The sequence below is a fragment of the Spermophilus citellus genome, assembly GCF_964194105.1.
Source record: "Spermophilus citellus genome assembly, chromosome: 7".
NCBI classification, from domain to species: domain Eukaryota; kingdom Metazoa; phylum Chordata; class Mammalia; order Rodentia; family Sciuridae; genus Spermophilus; species Spermophilus citellus.
The window spans coordinates 121,325,263-121,336,490 of NC_138188.1; the positions used below are offsets into that span (position 1 = coordinate 121,325,263).

General features: G+C 37.7%; 1 pseudogene across 1 annotated transcript; it reads right to left on the bottom strand.

Annotated features, from left to right (window-relative positions):
- Positions 1 to 9,124: 9,124 nt before the first annotated feature.
- Positions 9,125 to 10,391, bottom strand: LOC308653394 (STAM-binding protein-like; annotated as a pseudogene). Its single transcript has one exon. The product of its transcript is annotated as an STAM-binding protein-like (transcript).
- Positions 10,392 to 11,228: the final 837 nt, after the last annotated feature.

The window sequence follows — 11,228 nt, forward strand, 5'->3', positions numbered from 1 at the left end:
CCCAGCAGATTAGATTGCCCTCCCTAATGTGGATGGACCTCACCCAATCAGGTGAAGGCTTGAATAGAATAAAAAGTCTGCCCCTCCCCTGAGTAAGGCAAAATATCTCTTGCCTGTTTCCTTCCAATAGGTGTATGGCATTTTCCTACCCTTGAACTTGAGCTGGAGCTCCAGCTCTTCTGGGATCTTAAGGGTCTAGCTTTCAGGTTGGAGCTGTACCGACCTCTCCTAAGCTTGCTGATCACTCTGTAGATCTTGGGACTGGTCAGCCTCCATAATCATGTGAGCACATCCCTTTTAATAAATCTTTACACATACACATACATTCTGGAGAATGCTTTTACAGACATGTAATTTTTTTTTTCCAGTTATGGCCAGCAATGCACATGAAATGCCTGTCTATAATTTATTCTTTTTTGTGTGATTTTTAAAAAATATTTAACTTTATTATTTATTTATTTATTTTTAATGTAGTGCTGAGGATTGAACCCAGGCCCTCACACGTGCTAGGTAAGCACCCTACCCCGAAGCCACAACCCCAGCCCATGTGATTTCTTTTTATTGGTTCTTTTTTTTGTTATATATGACAGTAGAGTTCATTTTGGTATATAAGCATAGAATATATCTTATTCTAATTATAATTTATTTTTTTTTGATGTTAACTTTATTTATTTTAAATGAGCAATACTTGAGCATTGAACAAATTGAAAAAATTTCCCTCCCTACACAATGAAACCCACAGTTACAGCCTTCTTGTGCGACCTTCAGCGGGTGGACCAGTCTGTTTCACAATGGCAGCACACTATCCATATTGCTTTGTGCTCTTTACTGTTCAGTGATACATCTTGGAATTCTTCCCACCCACCCACCCCCTTTTTTAAGGTTATTGTTTCCCAAATTTTGTTGAGTTATATTGAAAAATAAAAATTGAATTCAGGCACTTGAGGTACACAGAATGATATTTTGATATGTACTTACACTGTAAAATAATTACCACAATCAAGCTAATCAACATGTCCATCACCCTACATAGTTACCTTTTCTGTGCCTGTGTGGTGAGAGTACTTCCTGTCTAGTCTCTACGCAGAGTTTGAGTATATAATACATTATTATTAATGATAGTCACCATGCTGTACATTAGGTCCCAGAACTTAGTCATCTTAAAACTGAAGGTTTTTACACTTTGACTGATGCCTCCCCATTTCCTCCACCCCTAGAACCCTGATAACCATCCTTTAGAGAGAACTCTGTATGAATTCAACTCTTTAATGTTATACATATAAGTAAGATCATGCAATATGTATCTTTCTGTGTCTGCTCCCCGCCTCCCCCGCCCCCAGCCACTTAGTGAAATAATACCAAAAGCACAGGCAACAAAAGTTAAAAACAAGTGAGACTTCATCAAACAAAAACTTTTCTCCCAAATATGATGTCTATTAGAAAAAAAAAAAACTACAAAGCTCTAATAGAAAAAATAAAAAAAAAATTAAAAAGTTTCTGCACAGCAAACAATCAGCAAAATGAAAAGGCAATCTACAGAACAAGAGAAAATAATTGCAAACCGTACATCCAGTAAGGGGTTCATATCCAAAATATATAAGGAACTCATACTATTCAATAGCAAAATACAAACTAAGAAACAAGTAAATTGATTTAAAAATGGGTGAAAGATCTGAACAGGCATTTCCCCCCCAAAAAAAATATTCAAATGGCCAACAGGGATTTGAAGGAAATGCAAATTAAAACTATGATGGGTTGTCACCTCACACCCAGTGGGATGGCTATGATCAAAAAGACAAGTGTTGCAAGGGTGTGGAGAAAAGGGAACCTGTGCGCACTGTTGGAGAAACTGATAGAGCTATTATGGAAGAGTGTATGGAAGTTCTTCTGCAAATTAGAAATAGAAGGACCATAGGATCCAGCAGTCCCACCTCTGGATACGGACACACAGGAAATGAAGTCAGACAGGAAATGAAGAGACACCTAGGCCACATTTATTGCCACACTATTCACAACAGCTAAGAAATGGGAAAAATCCTTAAGTTTCCCTCCACGGATAAACAGATAAAATGCATCTCTCACACACACACACACACACACACACACACACACACACACACGCACACACACACACACACACACACACACACACACACTATTAGCCTTTAAGAGAAGGAAATCCTGCCATTTATGACAACATGGTTAAACCTGGAGGACAGGACACCTTGGCCTTCTTTCCTGCCAGCACAGCTTCTCCTACTTTCAGTTTCTCTCTGCATTCTTTTTTATGGTAGCTTCCCCCGCCCCCCAGCACAGGAACTCTCCTCCAACAAACTAACCAATCGGCCTTCTCTACTCATTCACTCACTCTTTTAGTCCCTTGACAAATGCTTACTAAGCACTTAGTAGCTACTAAGCACCGAGCAAGTCCAGGGCATGGAATGCTGAGCCATATCCCTGCCCTCCTGAGTCTTACTTCAGGGAAATAGAGGCAGTAAGCAAGAGATTTCAGAGACTAGGTGACTGGAGTGAGGGAGGATATCTGGGGCACAATGGACCACACAGGAGGGCATCTTGGCCCCGAAAGGCTTCCTGAAGTCACCTGAGCTGAGACCTGAAGAATGTTCAGGAGTTAGCCTGGTAGAAGGATGTTGGGAAGAGTGTCCCTGGCAAGAGCTGACAGAAAAGAGTGAGTAGAGAGAAATTTGAATGTGGAGGAGAAGCTTAGTGGATGGGAGAGGTGAGGCTGGAGAGGTTGGCAAGACCAGGCCAAGGAGGCTTTCAGGATTTTTGTTCTGGGAGCAAAGGGAAACTACAGAAGGGTTTGCTTTTTGATGTTTCTATATTCCTCTTCTATCTTTTGGATAATGGTGATGATTTTGTATGTGGGAATCAAACCCAGGGCCTTACATATGCTAGACGAGCACTCTATGCTGAGCTACACCCCTGACCCTGAACTCTGTTACATCAATTGTCCTTTTCACTATTCTTCCTGAATTACTGATGGGTGTTCTGGGGATGACAGTATGCATCTATCACTTTTCAAAGTCTAATTTGGAGTTTATTTTGTATCATCGCTTTATGTGAAAGGTAGAACCTTGAAAACACATGAGCTTCCCCAGCCTCTCCAGTCTTTGTGCAACACCTATCATATGTATTACTTATATATGTATTAAAAATTCCACAAGAAATTATAATTTTCACTTTAAACTGACAATTTAAAAGAAATTTATGGTAAAGTCTTTTATATTATTCAGATATTTGCCATCTCTGATATTCTTCATGCCTTCCTGAAGGTGAATTTCCATCTTCGTATTCATACCCTTCAGCCTGAAGAATTTCCTGTATCATTTCTTACAGTACTCTCCAGCTAATAACACATTATCTTCATGTTCTTAATCCAAAAAGATCATCCATTTGCTTTTACTGTTGAAAGATACTTCTGTTGGATACGCAATTCTGGACAGACAGTTTTTTTCCAGCATTTAAAACATATTTTACTGTCGCCATAAGTTTCATATTAAAGTCAGTCACTCAAATTATTATTCTCTGGTATATAATGTTTTCATAATTTCCTCTTCATGGCTTTTGGCCATTGGACCATGATGTATCTTGGTTACCCTGCTTAGATTTCACTTGACTTTCTTTAATTGGTACATTTATATCTGACTAACACAAATGTTCCTCAACTTGAGATGGGGTTACATCCAGATCAATTGAAAACATTGCAATCTAACCAATTTAACATATCTAACATGCCTAACATCATAGCTTAGCAACACAGTACCCTGAAGACTATTAGTTGTGTACACTCGTGATTGTGTAGCTGACTGGGAGCTGAGGTTGCTGCCACTGCCCAGTATCTTTTTTTTTTTTTCTTTTTGTTCTTTGAGTTTCGATCTTTTTTAAAAATTTGTTCTTTATATATATATATATATATATATATATATATATATATATATATATATGACAGTGGAGTTATTTTGGCATATTATACATACATGGAGTATAACTTACTCTAACTAGGATCCTATTCTTGTGGTTGTACATGATGTGGAATCACCCTGGTCATGTGTATTCAAGTATAAGAATGTTATGTGCAATTAATTCTACTGTCCTTCCTATTCTCCTCCCCACCCCTTTGGCTTCATCCCCCTTTGTCTAATCCAAAGTACTTCTATTTTCCTCTTCCCATCCTCTCTTGTTGTGGGTTAGCATCCACATATCAGAGAGAACATTTGGCTTTTGCTTTTTTGGAACTGTCTTATTTCACTTAGCATAATTGTCTCCAGTTCTATCCATTTACCAGCAAATGCCATCATTTCTTTCTTCTTTATGGCTGAGTTATATTCCATTGTGTATATAAACCACATTTTCTTTATCCATTCATTTGTGGGTTTTTTTTTTTAAGAGTGGAAAGTAAAAGCTTTATTAAAGGACAGCAGAAAGGACTTCCCCGGAGGAAGAAGGGGACCCAAGAGGTGGAATCCGTGGAAGGGTGATGTCTTTCCCTTTTTATAGCTAAGGTCTTCTTTCAGCTTTCCCACATTCCTGTCCTTAGTTCTGTTATCTTGCAGTGATGGAATGTAGGTGGAAAGGCCCAAAGGGTGGGAGACAGGTGGGCTGAAGGAGTAATCTGGGCAGGAAGGACTTTTGGATTAGCATCTCCATGTTTGCTGGGAGCTGCTTCATTAACATTTCCTTGGGATGGGCTCTGGGCCTTGGGGACATTTTTAATTCCCCTTTTCCTGGACTACATTCTCAATATGGCCTTCATTCTCTATTTTACTCCATATTAGACCCGATTTACCTAACTACACTAACTACCTATTTGTAAATCTGGCTTCATTCCTCCCTCTAATTTGGGGAACTCCTTACTACTGTAAGGAAAGGGACTGATGACCATTCTGGCTTCTTTGAGCTGAAAGGGGGCAGTGTTGAGCAAGCAGTTTTGGAGTCCCCCTTTTTAAAAATCGGGTCTATCGAGTGGTCCGTGATAGAAGTCCAATTGAGAAGTAACATGCTGGAGGTCCATTTGAATGATGGGTGATCGGTGACAAGTCCTTGATTCCCCAATGCTGAAGTATAACACCAGAGAAGCATGCCGAGGCAAGTTTAGAGTGGAAAGTAAAAGCTTTATTAAAGGACAGCAGAAAAGACTTCTCCCTGGAGGAAGAAGGGGACCCAAGAGGTGGAATCCCTATCTATTCATTTGTTGAAGGATATCTAGGTTAGTTCCATAGCTTGGTTATTGTGAATTGAACTGCTATTAACACTGATGTGGCTGTATCATTAAAGTATGCTGATTCTAAGTCCTTTGGGTATAGACCAAGGAGTGGGATAACTGGGTCAAATGGTGGTTTCATTCCAAGTTTTCTAAGGAATCACTATGCTGCTTTCCAGAGTGGTTGCACCAATTTGCAGTCCACCAGGTGTACTTTATTCCCCCACATCCTCACCAAAATTTATTGTTGCTTGTGTTCTTGATAATTGCCATTTTAACTAGAGTGAGATGGAATCTAAGTAGAGTTTTGATTCGCATTTCTCTAATTGTTAGACATGTTGAACATTTTTTCATCTATTTGTTGATTGATTGTATTTCTTCTGTGAAATGTCTGTTCAGTTGCTTAGCCCATTTATTGATTGTGTTATCATATTATTTAATTTTTTTAGTTTTTTATATATCCTGGAGATTAATGCTCTATCTGAGGTGCATGTGGTAAAAATTTTCTCCCATTTTGTAGGCTCTCTTTTCACATTATTGATTGTTTCCTTTGATGTGAAGAAGCTTTTCAGTATGATTCCATCCCATTTATTCTTTTTCCCCCCCATTTATTGATTCTTGATTTTACTTCTTGTTCTTTAGGAGTCTTGTTAAGGAAGTTAGTTCCTAAGATGACATGGTAGATATTTGGGCCCACTTTTTCTTCTGTTAGGCACATGGTCTCTGTTCTAGTGCCTAGATCCTTGATCCACTTTTGAGTTGAATTTTGTGAAGGATGAGAGATAAAAGTCTAATTTCATTTTGCTACATATGGATTTCCAGTTCTCCTAGTACCACTTGTTGAAGAGGTACCATTTTTTCTCCAATGTATGTTTTTGGCACCTTTGTCAAGTACAAAAATAATTGTATTTATGTTGTCTGTGTCTTCTATTCTGTACCATTTGTTTATGTGTCTGTTTTGGTGCCAATACCATGCTGTTTTTATTACTATAGCACTGTAGTGTAATTTAAGGTCTGGTATTGTGATGTTTCCTGCTTCACTTTGCTTCCTAAAGATTGCTTTGGCTATTCTGGGCCTCTTATTTTTCCAAATGAATTTCATGACTGCATTTTCTATTTCTATGAAGAATGTCATTGGGATTTTAATAGGAATTGCATTAAATCTGTACAACACTTTTGGTAGTGTGGCCATTTTGACAATGTTAATTCTGCGTATCCAAGAACATGGGAGATCTTTCCATCTTCTAAGGTCTTCTTCAGTGTCTTTCTTCAGTGTTCTATAGTTTTCATTATAGAGATCTTTCACCTCTTTTGTTAGATTGATTCCAAATATTTTATTTTTGAGGCTATTGTAAATGGGGTAGTTTTCCTAATTTTTCTTTTGGTGGAGTCATCACTGATGTATAGGAATATATTTGATTTATGGGTGTAAAAAAATTGGGGGGGTGGGGGTGGTACCAGACATTGAACTCAGGCACTCAACCACTGAACCACACCCCCAGCCCTTTTTGTATTTTATTTAGAAACAGGGTCTCACTGAGTTGCTTAACACCTCACTATTGCTGAGGCTGGCTTTGAACTTGCGATCCTCCTGCCTCACTGCAACTGCATCCAGCAGGTATTAATTTTATATCCTACTACTTTGCTGAATTCATTTATCAATTCTAGAAGTTTTCTGATGTAATTTTTTGGATCTTCTAAATATAAGATCATGTCGTAGGCAAATAGGGATAGTTTGAGTTTTTCTTTTCCTATTTTTATCACTTTCTTTCATCTGATTGCTCTGGTTAGAGTTTCAAGGACGATGTTGAATAAAAGTGGTGAAAGTGTCCATTGATTGTATTTCTTCTTCTGTGAAATATCTGTTCAGTTCCTTAGCCCATTTTTTGTCTTGTTCCAGTTCTTAGAGGGAATGCTTTCAATTTAGAATAATGCTGGCCTTGAGTTTAGTATATATAGCTTTTACAATGTTGAGGTATGTTCCTACTATCCTTAGTTTTTCTAGTGTTTTGAACATGAAGGGGTGCTGTATTTTGTCCAATGCTTTCTGTACATCTATTGAGAGGATCATGTGATTTTTGTCTTTAAGTCATTGATGTAATGAATTACATTTATTGATTTCCATGTGTTGAACCAACCTTGCATCCCTGGGATGAACCCCACTTGATCATGGTGCACTATCTTTTTAATATGTTTTTGTATGTGATTTGCCAATTTTAATGAGAATTCTTACATCTATGATCACCATAGATACCGGTTTGAAGTTTTCTTTCCTTGATGTGTCTTTGTCTAGTTTTGGTATTAGGGTGATATTAGCTTCATAGAATAAGTTTGGAAGAGTTTCCTCCTTTTCTATTTCATGGAATAATTTGAGGAGTGTTGGTGTTAATTCTTCTTTGAAGGCCTTGTAGACTCAGCTGAGAATCATCTGGTCCTTGGCTTTTCTTGGTTGCTAGGCTTCTATTTCATTGCTTGAAATTGGTCTGTTTATATTGTGTATTTCCTCCTGATTCAGTGTGGGTAGTTCATAATTTGTTGATATCTTCAAGATTTTCTATTTTATTGGAGTATAAATTTTCAAAATAGTTTCTGATTATCTTCTGTTTTTCAGTAGTGTCTGTTGTGATATTCCCTTTTTCATCATGTATTTTTGGAGTTGTCTCTCTCTCTTCATTAGCATGGCTAAGGGTTTATCAATTTATGTATTTTTTTGAAGAATCAACTTTTTGTTTTGTCAAATTTTTTTTTCAATTTCATTGACTTCAGCTCTGATTTTAATTATTTTCTGTCTTCTGCTTTTGGTGTTGATTTGTCCTTTTTCTAGGGCTTTGTAATGTAATATTAGGTCATCTATTCACTTACTTTCTATTCTTTTAGTGAATGAACCCAATGCAATGGTCTTTCCTCTTAGCACTGCCTTCATAGTGTCCCAGAGACTTTGATATGTTGTATCACTATTCTCATTTACCTCTAATTTATTTTTTAAATTTCATCCCTGATTTATTCTGCTGTACGTTCATCATTTAATAGCATATTATTTAGTCTCCAAGTGTTAGAGTAGCTTCTATTTTTTATTTTATCATTGATTTCTAATTTCAGTCCACTATGGCCTGATAGAATGCAGGGTATTATCTCTATTTTTTTTTTTTTTTTGTATTTGCTAAGAGTTGCTTTGTGGCATAAGATATGATCTATTTGAGAGAAGGATCCATGTTGAGAAGAAAGTGTATTTGCTCATTGATGGATGAAATATTCTATATGTCTGTTTAGTCTAAATTATTGATTATATTATTTAGTTCTATATTTTCTTTTTTTAAGTTGTTATTTTATTGCAGAGGAAATACATCCTGAAATATTTGTTAAAAAACACAATTCCAGACAAAATCATTCTTCAAGGTTTATGAGTCTCACTGTCTCTTCAGATGTAGTGAGATGTCCCTCACCCTTGTAATAAGCTCCATTAATATTCCCATAAACCAAAGGAAAACTTAAAAGGTTTTAGATGGCTTCCAAATTTATGTATGGATGCCCTCACTTAAGGTAGATTATAAACAAGTTGACAGATAAATTATAAGATAGCTTAGAGAAAAAATAAAAAGGTTAACACTTGGTGAATCCAGAAAGAAGGACATATGGGTGCTCCTCATACCATTCTTTTGACTTAATTTTTGAGTTAGTTGCTTTACTGAGACTATTGCTCCTTTCCAGATTGGCCTAAAAATATAAATCAATTATTTCTTTTTAAACCAGAAATAAAAAAATCAGTTCTTTCCCAGGTGTTGCTACCTTCCTATTCCGTCTTAAAAATCTTCCAAAGCTCTCTAGGAAGCTTAAATTAAGGGGCTATAGTACATTGATATGGTTTTAGAGTGTTCAGAAGGTGTGTGAGCCAAATTCTCATCAAGGGTCTGTGACAATCACTGCTCTGTCCACAACAGTCACGTGGATATAGCTACAAAACAGAGTGGATCCTTGCTGTGGGGATGAAATCCTTTCTGGTGACATGAAGAAATCTCTTCTAGTCCATGGTCAGTTAATTGAAAGAATCCAGTTTCCTGAAACTTGGGGGATCAGACAATAGCTATTGACTCTGGCAGCATCATCTGGTAGGAATAGTGAGTGTGTACGTGGACACTGGAGAGAAAGGTGGTCTGTGTGGGATGGGTATGAATCCAGCCCAGTGTAATGAGACCCTGCTGATCCTGTATGAGGAAAAATTGTTCTTCATTCTCTGTGTTGCAATAATCAGACCCAGCAGTTTGCTTGGGGATGAGAACAGGGGTAATGGTAAATTCATTCCTCCTCAGTTTTCCAAGAGAATTCCACGTTTGTACTCTCCGAGCCGTGTTGGCACTGGCTAACTGGAGAAACTGCAGACACAGCCTCCCGGGCACCACCACATGGTGCAATCCATCAATTGTAGGAATACTCTCAGTGTTGCTTAGAGCTCCAGGTTCCAAGGATCTGTCCACCACTGGTGGCTTAGCTGGCCTTTCAGTTGTGTTACAGTCTGAAGGCTGTGTGGATGACACAGGCGAGGTGGAGAACCCATCTAAGGAGGGCTTTTCCAAGTCAGGCACCAGTGGACCACCTAGGCCAGGATCCACCTCCCCAAATTCCTGTACAATTTTCAGTTGCTCTTTTTCTAGCTCCTGGTTCTGGATCATTTCTTCAAAGGCATGGAACTCTTCCTGTTCCATCTGTTGCTGCTTTTGCTGTGCTATCCTCTGTCTTTCCTTTTCCAATTCTTACTGGATAGCCATATTCTGGGCAAATCCCTCTGCTTTTTTCTTCTTTTCTTCATTATACTGTGTATATTCTTTGGTATATGGTTTTAACAGCTCTGCCTTCAGCTGTTCTGCTTTGGGAAATGCAATCTACTTTAATTTCTTCACTGTATCTTTCTTTTCAGGAATAACAGCTGATTTATAATCTCGATGCTTTGGTAGTTTCTCAATAAAAAGCATGATTTACATGTTATAGAGGATGAAGGCATGTTCAATGTTGCCTTGCTCAGAGTAAATGGATCATCTCAACTTCAGATCGAAGTATGGAGAGGGTGGAATGTCTTCCTTCACTTCCACGGTACTTCCCAACTGGAACAGAGCCCTTACCCTGTCTTTGGGTGGGAGGCTCACATCTCCATGGTCAGACATCAGGACCAAGATGTTCTTTCCTCCAGGATGACATCTGGCGTCGCGCCCACTTGGGGCCAATCTGTCAATTATTTCTACAGTTTCTTTTTTTAGTTTTTCTTTGGAGGCTCTATGCAGTAGTTTGAGAGGTGTGTTAAAGTCACCCAGTATTATTGAGTTGTGGTTTATTTGACTCTTGAAATTGAGGTGGGTTTGTTACTTGTATTCTTGATAACTGCCATTCTGACTGGAGTGAGATGGAATCACAGTGTAACTTTAATTTGCATTTCTCTAATTGCTAGAAATGTAAACAATTTTTACATATTTTTGAACATTCATATTTCTTCTTCTGTAAAGTGCTTGTTCAGTTCTTTTCCCCTTTGTTGATTGGTTTATTTGATTTTTTTGGTGTTAAGTTTTTTGAGTTCTCTGTATTCCTGGAGATGAACGCTCTATCTGAGGTGTGATGGTAAAGATTTTCTCCTATTCTGTTGGCTCTCTCTTCATATTCTTGATTGCTTCCTTTGCTGTGAAGAAGCTTTTTAGTTTGATACTATCCCGTTTGTGATTCTTGATTTTATGTCTTACACTTTAAGAGTCTCATTGAAAAAGTCAGTTCCAAAGTCAATATGATAGAGAGTTGACTGTAGCTTGAGAGTATAATGTAGAGCATATCCCTAGCCCAGGAGTAGATGAAAATAAAGATTTGGTTTCTATTAAAGGATTATCACCTTTACACCATCACAAAATTGATCAAAAATTAAATCAAACTATCATAAGTTGGGGCCTTTTGTATAGGAAAGTTTTTATTAGTGTTTCCTAAATTATTCAGGGAATGAGGAAAGAACATCCTCATTCTCTTTACTTTG